Source organism: Balaenoptera physalus (assembly GCF_965194825.1).
Source record: "Balaenoptera physalus genome assembly, chromosome: 8".
NCBI classification, from domain to species: Eukaryota; Metazoa; Chordata; class Mammalia; order Artiodactyla; family Balaenopteridae; genus Balaenoptera; species Balaenoptera physalus.
In genome coordinates this window covers 77,571,520-77,583,774 of record NC_138887.1, presented here as the reverse complement: position 1 = coordinate 77,583,774, position 12,255 = coordinate 77,571,520, and the positions used below count along the sequence as shown (strand labels likewise).

The 12,255-nt window shown below is 35.5% G+C and overlaps 1 protein-coding gene across 3 annotated transcripts in view; it reads left to right on the top strand.

Moving 5' to 3' along the window:
• The window catches only part of NOD1 (nucleotide binding oligomerization domain containing 1), a 143,074-nt gene that overhangs the window by 118,752 nt on the left and 12,067 nt on the right, over positions 1-12,255 (top strand). For all 3 annotated transcript variants that reach the window (XM_082471737.1, XM_082471736.1, XM_082471738.1), the window contains one exon: positions 1-12,255. This exon is cut by the window's left edge and continues 18,535 nt beyond it; it is cut by the window's right edge and continues 12,067 nt beyond it. The gene's annotated coding sequence lies outside the window, so the exon portion shown is untranslated.

The window sequence follows — 12,255 nt, the reverse complement described above, 5'->3', positions numbered from 1 at the left end:
ATTATAAATTTCCATTTTGAAATGACAAAATTATAGTGAGAAAGAACAGATCAGTGGTTGCCAGTGGTTACAACTATGGAGAAGGTATGATTATAAAAACGTTAGCATGAGAGAATTTCTTTGTGGCGATGGGAAAGTTGTATATCCTGATTGTTGTGGTAGGTATAGGAATCTATATATGTGATAAAATGTCACAGAACTATGCATTTAAAAAAAATGCGTGTAAAACTTGGTAAAATTTGAATAAATCTGTAGTTAGTTAAAAGCACTGTACCACTGTCAACTTCTTGTTTCTGATAAGGAACTATGGTTATATAAGGTCTTACCACTGGGCCATCTGGGGAATTCTGGGTGAAGATACACAGGAATTCTCAGTCCTATTTTTTGCAATTCTTTGTGAGTATAAAGTTACTTTAAAATACAGCTAAAAATTGGCAGAAGAGGCTTCTAAATACAGTCCAGATTTTAAAATTTCCCTAAAAGACTCCTTCCCTAGACCAATAAAATGTAAAAACTTAAAAATCTGCCTCACTTGTGGATTCACCTAAACCCTGTTCTGCACTTTCCAGTTTGTTATCTTGCCTTTCTCTTCTCTCCTTTTCCATCTTTGGAATGATCCATTATAATTCAAAGTCCCTTAAAATTGCAACCTCTGTATGAAGAAGTCCCTAATATGTCAACTTCTAATCCTGGTTATATTCAGATCATTGTGCCATCATTAAGGACTTCCCAAGTCCTGTCCTGGCCCATATACTCCAAACTTTCTTGACCTCATTCAAGCACTTCTTTCCATCGATGGGTCCAGGAGATGCAAAAACTTGACACTGTAAACCACTGGAAAATTCTCCCATTCTAGCCAAAAAGAGGCAGAACTAGAAGCCTCTAGGCAATCATAAAGGAGACCCAAGGGAAACTGTAGCATCCAAATTCCAATGATTCCCTTAGCCCAACAAGATGATTATCTCTGACGGAAGGATAGAAACAAACCTTTCAAATGGACACAGGTTGTACTATAAATCCTACAACTCTTTCTATAAATATAAAATTATACTTTTCAGAATTATATAATTACCAGGTAGTAGGTTAACTTTTCCCATCTCATCTGCCTATAGCTGGCTCCCTCCTCCCCCACCTCTTTTCCCTAGGAATTATTTTTTAAAAATTAATCAAAAAGTTATCTGTTGTTACTCACATATTCATCTAGTCCAGATAAAATTCGAGTAAAATTTTTTAAAGTCTCAAGCTTTACACATATTGCCTTTTCAATTTTTTCTTGCTAAAACTAATACAGGAGAAAAAGTTAATTGTTAGTTTGAGTAATGGCATTAGATGCTAGGCTATCAGATTCAAAAAGCCGGAAAGTTAAAACTTTTCACATAATATAAATTTTGGCTTTATGGATGGAGGTTCATCGTATATCAGAAATAAAAAGAGTTATACTAGAAAAGAGTTTACGTAATATTCCTGATCATATCCCTTTGGACAAATTGGAATGACTTTAGTTTAAAAACAGCTCTCGGTCTTCTCACTGATGTACCATCACATAAAAATCATCTTGGTGCAACGTACTGGTTTGTACAAGACTTGGATTTAACGTTTTTATGATTTGAACTTTTCTAAATTGCTTGCATTTTAGGTCAAGTTGATTTAGTCATGTGTAATTCTTATTATGCTACAAACCATAAAGACTTCATGTGTACACTTAAATTGCAGTTTCCCAATCCATAGTTAACTTTGTTAATAACTTAGGTTAATATTAAATTGAGCTAAATTAATAAACAATCTTTGGATACCTTGACAATTTCTAAGAAAAAGATACAAAATGCTGGTCACATAATATGGTTTTAATTTATGCTTGTTTCCTATTTTTAAAATTATAGAATGACTAAAGAGTAAGTGCAGATGCCTTGGAAAATATTTATTTTTGCAAAATCTTAAAATCTATAAAAGATACAAAATGTGCAGCCATGCATGGAGAAAAAAATTTAAACACTTTTTGGTCTTATGTATTCTAGTTCTGTGTTTGGAGGAAATAAAATGAGTTATTTTGGTTAAGGCAGTAACTAATAAAATGGTTGAGACTGTATTATAGTAACAAAATAATACATCTCATACACATCAGATAATGAATATGGTTTAACCATTTATTATTGAAACTGTTCATTTTACTAAGATGGTATATTCAATATAATAGGTAATCCTATTTTAAAGCAGAACTAAAACTTTAAATTACATGTTTACATATGTCTTAACAAATATTTAGGAAGGCTTTAGAAAGTTGCATTAATGAAAGGCAGACAGAGCCTTCACTGTGAATCATTATTTGGGTGATATAACACAAGAATCAAATTAAAATTAGGGTTTTCTTTCTATAAAATGACCCAACTTATTTTGTGCCCAGATAGTAGTTTCTTCTTAAAGATAAAAATATTGTGAAATCTATGTTTTTGGCATACTCTTAAATACTTTTTTCAAAAAGAAGGAACTTTGTGTTAAAGTTTCTTATAATCGTCACTTATTGCTGCTGTTCTTACATTGTCAACTTGTAAAAACTGCAGTTAGATACTTCTTACTATGTTTCTATCTTGTCTCCTTGTCAATCTTCTTTATTTTTGCCTTTCCCAATTTGAGAATACTAAAACTTCCAATGTGTCTTTTACAACTCAGTGTTTTTTGGGTATCCTGTAATGGTTACAAGGTAACTTGTGATTTGCTTCTTCACATTATAAAAGGAAGAAAAGTAGAAATAACTGAATTTGTTTGGTAATTTGAATTTTAACTAACTTAAAAGTATTTTGAGAGCTCTCTTTAATTTTCAAAACTAGGGCTAAAAGAACAAAAACTTACAAATCATAAGAGAAATTTTAAAAAGTGTTTTAATATCAGAGAAAAACTACCAATACCTTTGAGTCCTGATGAAATAGACCTTTCCAGGAGATCTTAAGCTCGAGTCTTAACAATCCTCTAGGAGCAGATGATCTTCAGATGAAGACTGCCAACCCAAGGTCCTCAGATCAAAGAGATGATGACAAAGTAGACAGCCTCCACACAACATGGCAGAATAAGATTAATTTGCTGATATCTCAGATTTTCTTCTTTACTGCTTATCTTATTTGTTACCGTACTTTGGTGCCCCCTAGCCATCACCTAATGTTTTCACAGAATGCTTTCACAATTCTCACTGCTGTATTTTCATTCTCCCACTGTCTCTGCGGTATGAGAAAAGGCAAAACCCCTCGTGTGTTCTTCTCAGTCCAGTTACTGCTCTACATCTGATTGACTGCTAGATTATTTTCATCCCCAACCTGACCTCATTGACAAAAATTTAAAGTGACAGCTGTTACTTTATATGCATAGGATGGCAGGTCTTTTATGATATTTGAATTTTCCTCACATTTATTAACCCCAACGCTTCAGTCTTATAAAAATTGGAACCTAACCTCAAGTCAACAAAATACTTCTGCTGAAATCATTACTGTACAAACATTATAAGCTCATTAGGAGCGGGAACAGATACTGGCGCTATCCTGGTGGCAATGGTCAGTCTGTTTTCTTCAGAGACTCTTCAGCCTGATTTGGAAGAATTCTTTGCCTTCACTCAGGGAATCTGTCTGCCTCAAGGGACAAGCAAGTTGGCTCAAGTCTAATGTGATAAATGTTATTTATACTACCAATATAGTGTAACACCCATCCTTGTTTTCAACCAACCTTGTTTTCAACCAACATATCACAGTTTGTGGGATACAGCTAAAGCAGAGCACCAAGGAAATTTTACAGCATTCTATACAAACTCTTTCAGAAAATAAAAGAGGAAGGAACATGTCCCAACATCTTTTAATGAGACCTCCATTACCCTGCAAAGATACTGCAAGAAAAGAAAACTATAGACCAACATCCTTCCTGGCCACAGATGCAAAAAAAAAAAAAAAGGAACATTAAATGATCCTTAACTAATATTAGCAAATTGAACTGAGAAATATATAAAAGGTTGGTTCAACATTCAAAAGTCAGTGAAATTCATCATATTAGCAGATCAAAGAAGAAAAACCTTATCTCAATAGATGAGAGAAAAAGCACTTGACAAAACTCAATATCCATTCATGATAAATTGTCTTAGGAAATAGGAACAAAAGGCAACTTCCTCAATTTTATAAATGGCATCTACAAAACATCTACAGCTAACATAAACTTAGTAGTGAGACTGAACGCTTTCCCTTTAAGTTCCAGAACAAGCAAGGTTCTCAGCTTTTAGCATTTTCATTCACATCACACTGGAGATCCTAGCCAATGTAATAAAAGGGAAGTAAGGAACGGAGAGAGGAGGGGAAGGAGGGAGGGAGGAACTAGAAAAACTAAAATATTTGGTGAAAAAAGAAGAATAAAGTTGGAAGACTCACACTACCTCGTTTCAAGACTTACTACAAAGCACAAAGCTACAGTAATCAAGATAGTGTAGTACAGGGGAAGGGCAGAAACAGAGGCAGAACAGAGAATCCAGAAACAAACCCACACATGTACAGATAATTGATTTTTGACACAATATAATCAAAGAACAGTGTTTTAAACAAGTGATGCTAGAATAATTGTTCATATGCAAAAAAAAAAAAAGTCCCTCAACCCATACTTTGTACCACAGTAAAAAAAAAAAAAAAAAAAAAAAAATGGAAATGGATCACAGACTAAATATAACACCTAAATCTTCTAGAACACGAGTCAGCAAACTAAGGCTCATGGGCCAAATTCGTCAAATATGTGATATAGAAAAATAGTAAGGCAGGGTAAGGAAAATAGGAGATGTGAGGGTGAGGGGAGCTCAATGGGCTGGTAAGGTATTCCTGTTTTGTACTGTATGGTTAAGGAAAGTCTCTCTGATAAGGCAACAGCTGAACCAAAGCAACAAAAAAAGTGGAAGAGGATGCTTGTAGAGACCTGAAGGAAGGTCACAGGCAGAGAGAAGAGCAAGTGCAAAGGATCTGGCGCAGGGGCTTGCCTGCTGTATTTTAGGAACATTAAATGATCAGTACGGCCACAAGGGAACAGGAGGAAGAGCGGGGGAAACGACTTAGAGAGAGCGAGCCACTGGAATGTATACATCTGTGTATGCATGCACACACTCCATATGTTATAGGGTCTTTTAGGTCATGGTAAAGACTTCAGCTGTGGCTTTGAGTAAGATGGGATCCATGGAGGATTTTCAGCAGAGGAGTAACATGATCTGATATTACTTAATGGCATCCCATGAACATATAGGCATAGAATAAGAGTCTGGAATGATATATACCAACAAATTAAGGGGGTAAAAAAATTAAGGGAAATGGGGAAAGGAAAAACATGATGTTTTCTCCTTTGTGCTTTACTCGTATTTTTGAAAATTTCTACAACAAATAGCCAGTATTTTGCTGAAAATTTTTTATTGTAAAATATGTAAAGGATTAATTATTAGAACCATCAACTAAAATAACCTTTTTCTTTACTTTACCTTAAGCTCCAAACAATTATACACAACCCATTTCAGCTCCTAGGACAATAAGCAAAAATGAATATTAACTAAGTGGCATGTATGTGGCTAACAAATATCTAGAATGAGCCACTGACATTCAGGAAGGGCTTAAAGAGAATAAGGTTAACTGTCCTGAACAACTGTTTTAACTTGTACTACTTTCCTTCTTGCTTGAATTTAGTAGTATCTTTATTGATTTAACTTTGCTTGCCCATTTTTGGAAACTTGTCTGTACATTTCTCTTAACTGCAAGGATTCCAAGAGCATCAGGATGCAGAGACAAAGAGAAGCTTTTGTAAGAGCCCTGGTCAACAGAAGATTTAGAAAAAACACATGCCATGGGCACTGCTTGAGAAGTAGCCAAACATGAAGATGGTGAAGGACCACCCCAGTGGATGTTCTCCAGTGTTTCTAGCAGAGTTCTCTGTTCTAGTGACTGCTGTGTAACAAACCACCCCAAATTTAGTAGCATAAAACAAAAATATCATGTATCATCATCTCTCACAATTCTGGGGGTTGAACGGACTCAGCTACGTAGTTCTCACCCAGGGTCTCTCGCATGGTTGTAATCTGATAGCAGCTGGGGTTGGAGTCATCTAGAAGGCTTCCTCACTCAAATATCTGGCAGCTGATATGGCCTGGGCTTCCCCAGAGCATGAAAACTTGGCCCCATGGGAAAACTTCCTGAGAGAGCCAGACAGAAGCATACTGCCTTTTCTAACCAAGCCTCAGAAGTCATACAGTATCACTTCCACTGCATTCGTTAGAAATTAGGAGGGCCAGTCCATACTCAAGAGAAATGAAGTTGATATTTTACCTCTTGATTGGGGAAACACCAAAGAATTTGTGCACGTGATTTAAAACTAGTTCATCCTCTGGCTTAAAGGCTATTAGATGGAATCAGACAGGAAAATAAATAACTAATGAAAGGCATTAGGCTAAGTGTGAAGTATTTACAAATTATTAATTATGGGGTGTGGTTCACAATAGGTTAGCACAATCAGAAGCAGCTTTCTCTAAGAAAGGACATTTTGAAAGGTCTTATAGAATGGTAGAATGTTCATAAGCAAAGATGTGAGGGGAAAATAATCTAGACATCCATTCCCTTGGATTGCTACAAAGGTCTTTTGAAGATATAGCAAATGATTTTGTTTAACTGGGGCTTAGGGTACATGGAAGAGAATAGTGTATGTGGTTGAAAAGATAGAGTTTGGTTACAGTATTAAAGTACTGTATTTCAAATCTGAGGCGTTAAAAGCTCCTAGGCACACTCAGGTGAGGTTTACGAAGGGCCTTATTCTCCTCAGCTACAAATTAAGTGCCTAAATAAATCTGTAACCATGTAGCCCCCTACAACTTCTCCAAACTGACCTTCAACTTAGGTCCTACTCCCCCTCATTGGGCTTTGAGGTTTCCACTCAATCTGCCTTTGGAGATAGAGGATCCTCAAGGTCCTTGACACATCTGTCCTCTCTGTTTAACCTCTATTGAGGCATCCCATGACTAATCAAGCAACCTACTTACTATAAGATAGCTTCACTGATCAGCTCCATTAAGATAAGAGGGTTTGCTATTTCTGATACTAGGAAATCCTAGATTAACATCTTATCAACCTCTGCTTTTATAACCTCTCTAGAATCTTCTGGTGGTATACTATCAAATTTCTGGAGCCAGGAACCCTAATATTCATAATCACAATTTTGGTTCAGTCACCTACCCATGGTTTTCCCTTGGTCAAATCACTTAACCTCAAGCCTCCTCATCTATGAAGATAAGGACGAAAATCCCTTTCTGACAAGGCTGTTGTAAGCATTAAATGAGATACCTGTGCTTAGCATAACGACTGGCACACAGTGAGTATTCCAAAATACAAGATATCACTTTTATTAGCACAAGCTCATTACACAAAACCCTAATAAAAGAACTATCAAAGGGCTGATGTGAATAGCTTAATTAATAGTTTTATTTTTATCATGTGTGGTTAACCTATGCCCCTGGCATTACATGACTCGACAGTTTCATTTTATCCTCAATTATATTCTTCAGTTGCCCTCTTTTTAATTTATAATTTCAAGACGTATTGGTGGATAAGTAAACTTCTTTCACACAACATCTTAACAGAAGAAAATTAAACAGGGAAGAGGATATAGAACAATGGTAGATATAGCAAAGATAGAAAAATAGTGACAGAACTCAGTTTTGCCCAAAGTAAAACTTGAACTTACATGTCCTGTTGGTGGGAGTGTTAAGTTGGATAAAACTTGAAATTTCAACATAAGAGTATTAATGAAATTATAGTTACTTCAACAGTGGTATAATGCTATCATCAAAACTATGAAATAAATCTGTATTTAACAACAAAGATATCTATGATATATTGTTGAATGTGCCGACTGAAAGACAACACGTATGGTATGACACTATTTATGTAAAATTATGTTTGCACAGGTTGATAAGTGATATATTCACCAAATATTAACAGTGGTTTATACTGTAAGATCTGAGGTAGTATTACTTCTTAAGTACTTACATATTTACTTTTGCAACTGTCTCAAAGAAAGATTTTACTTTTTTATTCCACCAGGTATTTTTAAATTGAAGTACAGTTAATTTACAAGGTTGTGTTAGTTTCTGGTGTACAGCAAAGTGATTCAGTTTAATGTATATATATAAAACTGTCTTCCATAGTGGCTGTACGAATTTACATTCCCAACAACAGTGTAGGAGGGTTCCCTTTCCTCCACACCCTCTCCAGCATTTGTTATTTATAGACTTTTTAATGATGGCCATCCTGACTGGTGTGAGGTGATACCTCACTGTAGTTTTGATTTGCATTTCTCCTCTAATTTGGGAAGTTGAACATCTTTTCATGTGCCTATTGGCCATTTGTATGTCTTCTTTGGAGGAATGTCTATTTAGGTCTTCTGCCCATTTTTTGATGGGACTGTGTTGGTTTTTTGTTTGTTTGGTTATTGAACTGTATGAGCTGTATTTGTATTTTGGGAATTAAGCCCTTGTCGGTTGCATCATTTGCAAATATTTTCTCCCAGTCTGTAGGTTGCCTTTTCGTTTTATGGTTTCTTTTGCTGTGCAAAGGAAGCCTGTAAGTTTGATTAGGTCCCATTTGTTCATTTTTCCTTTTATTTCTATTTCCTTGGGAGACTGACTTAAAACACTGCTACAATTTATGTCAGAGAATGTTTTGCCTATATTCTCTTCTAGGAGTTGTATGGCGTTATGTCTTCTATTTAAGTCTTTAAGCCATTTTGAGTTTATTTTTGTGTAGGGTATGAGGGAGACTTCTAACTTCATTGATTTACATGCGGCTGTCCAGCTTTCCCAACACCACTTGCTGAAGAGACTGTCTTTTCTCCATTGTATATTCTTGCCTCCTCTGTCGAAAACTAATTGACCTTAGGTGTGTGGGTTTATTTTGAGGCTCTCTATTCTGTTCCATTGATCCATACGTCTGTTTTTGTGCCAATACCATGCTGTTTTGATTACTTCAGCTGTGTAGTATTTTCTTAAGTCTGGGAGGGTTATGCCTCCACCTTTGTTCTTTTTCCTCAGGATTCCTTTGGCAATTCTGGGTCTTTTATGGTTCCACATAAATTTTAGGATTACTTGTTCTAGTTCTGTGAAAAATGACATGGGTAATTTGATAGGGATCACATTAAATCTGTAGACTGCTTTGGGTAGTAGGGCCATTTTAAAATATTAATTCTTCCAATCCAAGAGCATGGGATATCTTCAAAGGAAGATTTTTTAAAAGCTGTCCTGACTTGACTGTCAGCTAACAACAAATCAAATACCAGCAACCATCAACATGGTTTGAGGTATCACCTTGCTAGACATGATAAAGTATAGTATTTATGAAAATACTATCAAGCAAAGATTTGTCAACTCTAATAGTGGAAGAGTGCCCAATCAAGGATCTTCCTACCATTTGGATTACATCATCATTTACTGTGTACAAAAATGTAAAGCTATGTTAATACTTACAAACTGGTATCACCTTATCTTTAGGTCAAGTGCCATGGAAAACTTACTACATTTCTAAGCCAAGAACACTTCCCAGCTTCAAAACATATTACAAACATATAGTGATCAGGACAGTGTGATACTGGCATAAGGACAGACATAGATCAATGGAATAAAACTGAGTTGAGAAATTAATCCATATATTTATAGTCAACTGATTTTCAAAAAAGGAAGATGGGGGAAAGAATAGTCTTTTCAATAAATAGTGCTGGAACAACTGGATACTTACATGCAAAAGAATGAACTTGGACCCCGATACCTCATACTATACATAAAAATTAACTTCAAATGGATCAAAGACCTTACGACCTTACCTAAATGTAAGGGCTTAAATTATAAAATTCTTAGAAGAAAACATAGGTGTAAATCTTTCTAACGTTGGATTAGGCAATGGTTTCACAGATGACACCTAAACACAAGAAGCCAAAGAAAAAAATAGATAAAAGTGAACTTCATCAAAATTAAAATCTTTTGTGTTACAAAAGTCACTTATCAAAAATGTGAAAAGACAACCCAGAAAATATTTAAATATTTGCAAATCATATATCTGATAAGGGTCTAAGAATCCAGAACATATTAAAAAGAATTCTTGAAACTCAACAATAAAAAGACAAATAATTTAAAGACGGGGAAAGGATCTGAAGACATTTCTCCAAAGATATATAATAAGCCAATAAGCACATGAGAAGATGCTGAACATAGTCATGGAAATGCAAATCAAAGCCACAATGAAGCACCACTTCACAAAGTCACTAGGATGGCTATATTAAAAAAGATGAACAACATGTGTTGGTGAGGATGTGGAGAAATCAGAACCTCTATGCATTGCTGGTGGGAATGTAAATTGATGCAGCCATTTTGGAGAAAGTTTGATAGTTTACAGAAAGTTAATCACAGAGTTGCCATATATATGACCCAGCAATTCTACTACTAGGTACATACCAAAGGTAATTGAAAACATACTTTTACAAAAAGACTTGTACACAAATGATCGCAGTAACACTATTTAAGATAGTAAAAAATGGAAACAACCCAATGTCCATCAAACAAATGTGGTATATCCATACAATGGAATATTATTCAACCATAAAAAGAAATGAAGTACTACTATTTTACAGCATGGATAAACCTTGAGAACATCATGCTAAGTGAAAGAAACCAAATACCAAAGAACACATATTCTATGATTCCATTTGATGAAATGTCCAGAACAGGTAGATCCATAGAGAGAGAAAGTAGTTTAGCAGTTACCGGGGGCAAGGGGGAAGGGGACAACAGGGTGGGACTACTAATGGGCATGGGGTTTCCTTCTGGAGTAGTGTAAATGTTTTGGAATTAGAGAGTCGTGGTGGTTGCATAACCTTGCGAATATACCAAAAACACTGAATAGTACACTTCAAAATGGTGAATTTTATGGTATACTAATATTATGTCTCAATTAAAAAATTTTAAAAAAAGAATGATGGCAAACCTCTTGCCTGAAGCTATGTAAGAGAGAAGACGATGAAGCAGTATCTTTAAAAAGTACTGAAAGAAAAAAAATTACAATGTAGAATTCTATGCCCAGCAAAGTTTTTTCAAAACTGAAGGCAATGATTTAAGACTATAAATCTACAACAATCAAGACAATGTAACATTGGCATAAGTAAAGACGTATAGTTCAATGGAACAAAATAGATCCCAGAAACAGATCCACACATATCATTTGATTTTCAACAAAATGCCAAGTTAATTTCAACAAAATGCCAAGTTAATTCAACAGGGAAAAGAGAATCATCTCAACAAATGATCTAAATAAGCTGGAGAGTCATATGGATAAACATAAACCTCAATACTTACCTTCACACCATATACAACAAGTATCTCGAATTGTATCACAGATCTACATGTAAGAGCTATGGAGAAAGATTTCTGTATTAGGCAAGAATTTCTTAGGACACAAAAAGCATAAACAGGAAAAAAATAAGGAAATTGAACTTCATCAAAATTGAAAACTTTTGCTCTTTCAAAGACACTGTTAAGAAAATGAAAAGGCAAGCCACAGATTGAAAGTATTTGCAAATCATATATCTGATTACAGATTTGTGTGCAGAACATATAAAGAACTCTTGCAACTCAATAATGAAATGATGCACAACCCAATTTAAAAATAAGCAGCCCTGTGAGACTTTAGGAATAACTGGGTAAGAAGTATGGCAAATTTCATCCCCACAAAATACTGATAAAATTTGACAGAACTATCATTTCAAAACTGGAAACTGACCAAAGGCATGCAACAAACAGGCGACATTTACTTAAGAAAACCTACTGAATCTTGGCAAAATCAGTGGGAGCCCAGCACTTCAGCCTGGAGCAGCTCCACCTCTCCCCAGAAATCTCCCAAGTTGGTGGCACTGTAATTCTACCAGAGTGGGCAGGCTGTATCTGCAGCCTTCCTGCTGCAGAGGTTGGACTGATTTGGAGCAAAATGTAAGAAAACTCATGCTCAGGGGGATTGTTGGAAAAAGTATCATCCTGGGGGCAACCAGATTAGGCCAAACATTACAGCTAGCCTGAGGATGAGACACTACTTGTGCTAAGCAACAGGTGAACAGAACAGCAGAAACTTAACATAGTGATATGGGGATGAGATAATAGTGAGCCTCCAACATATCCTCAGGCTGGGATGGGATGACAGCTGCATGCATATAACCCAACAATTCTACTTCTAGGTA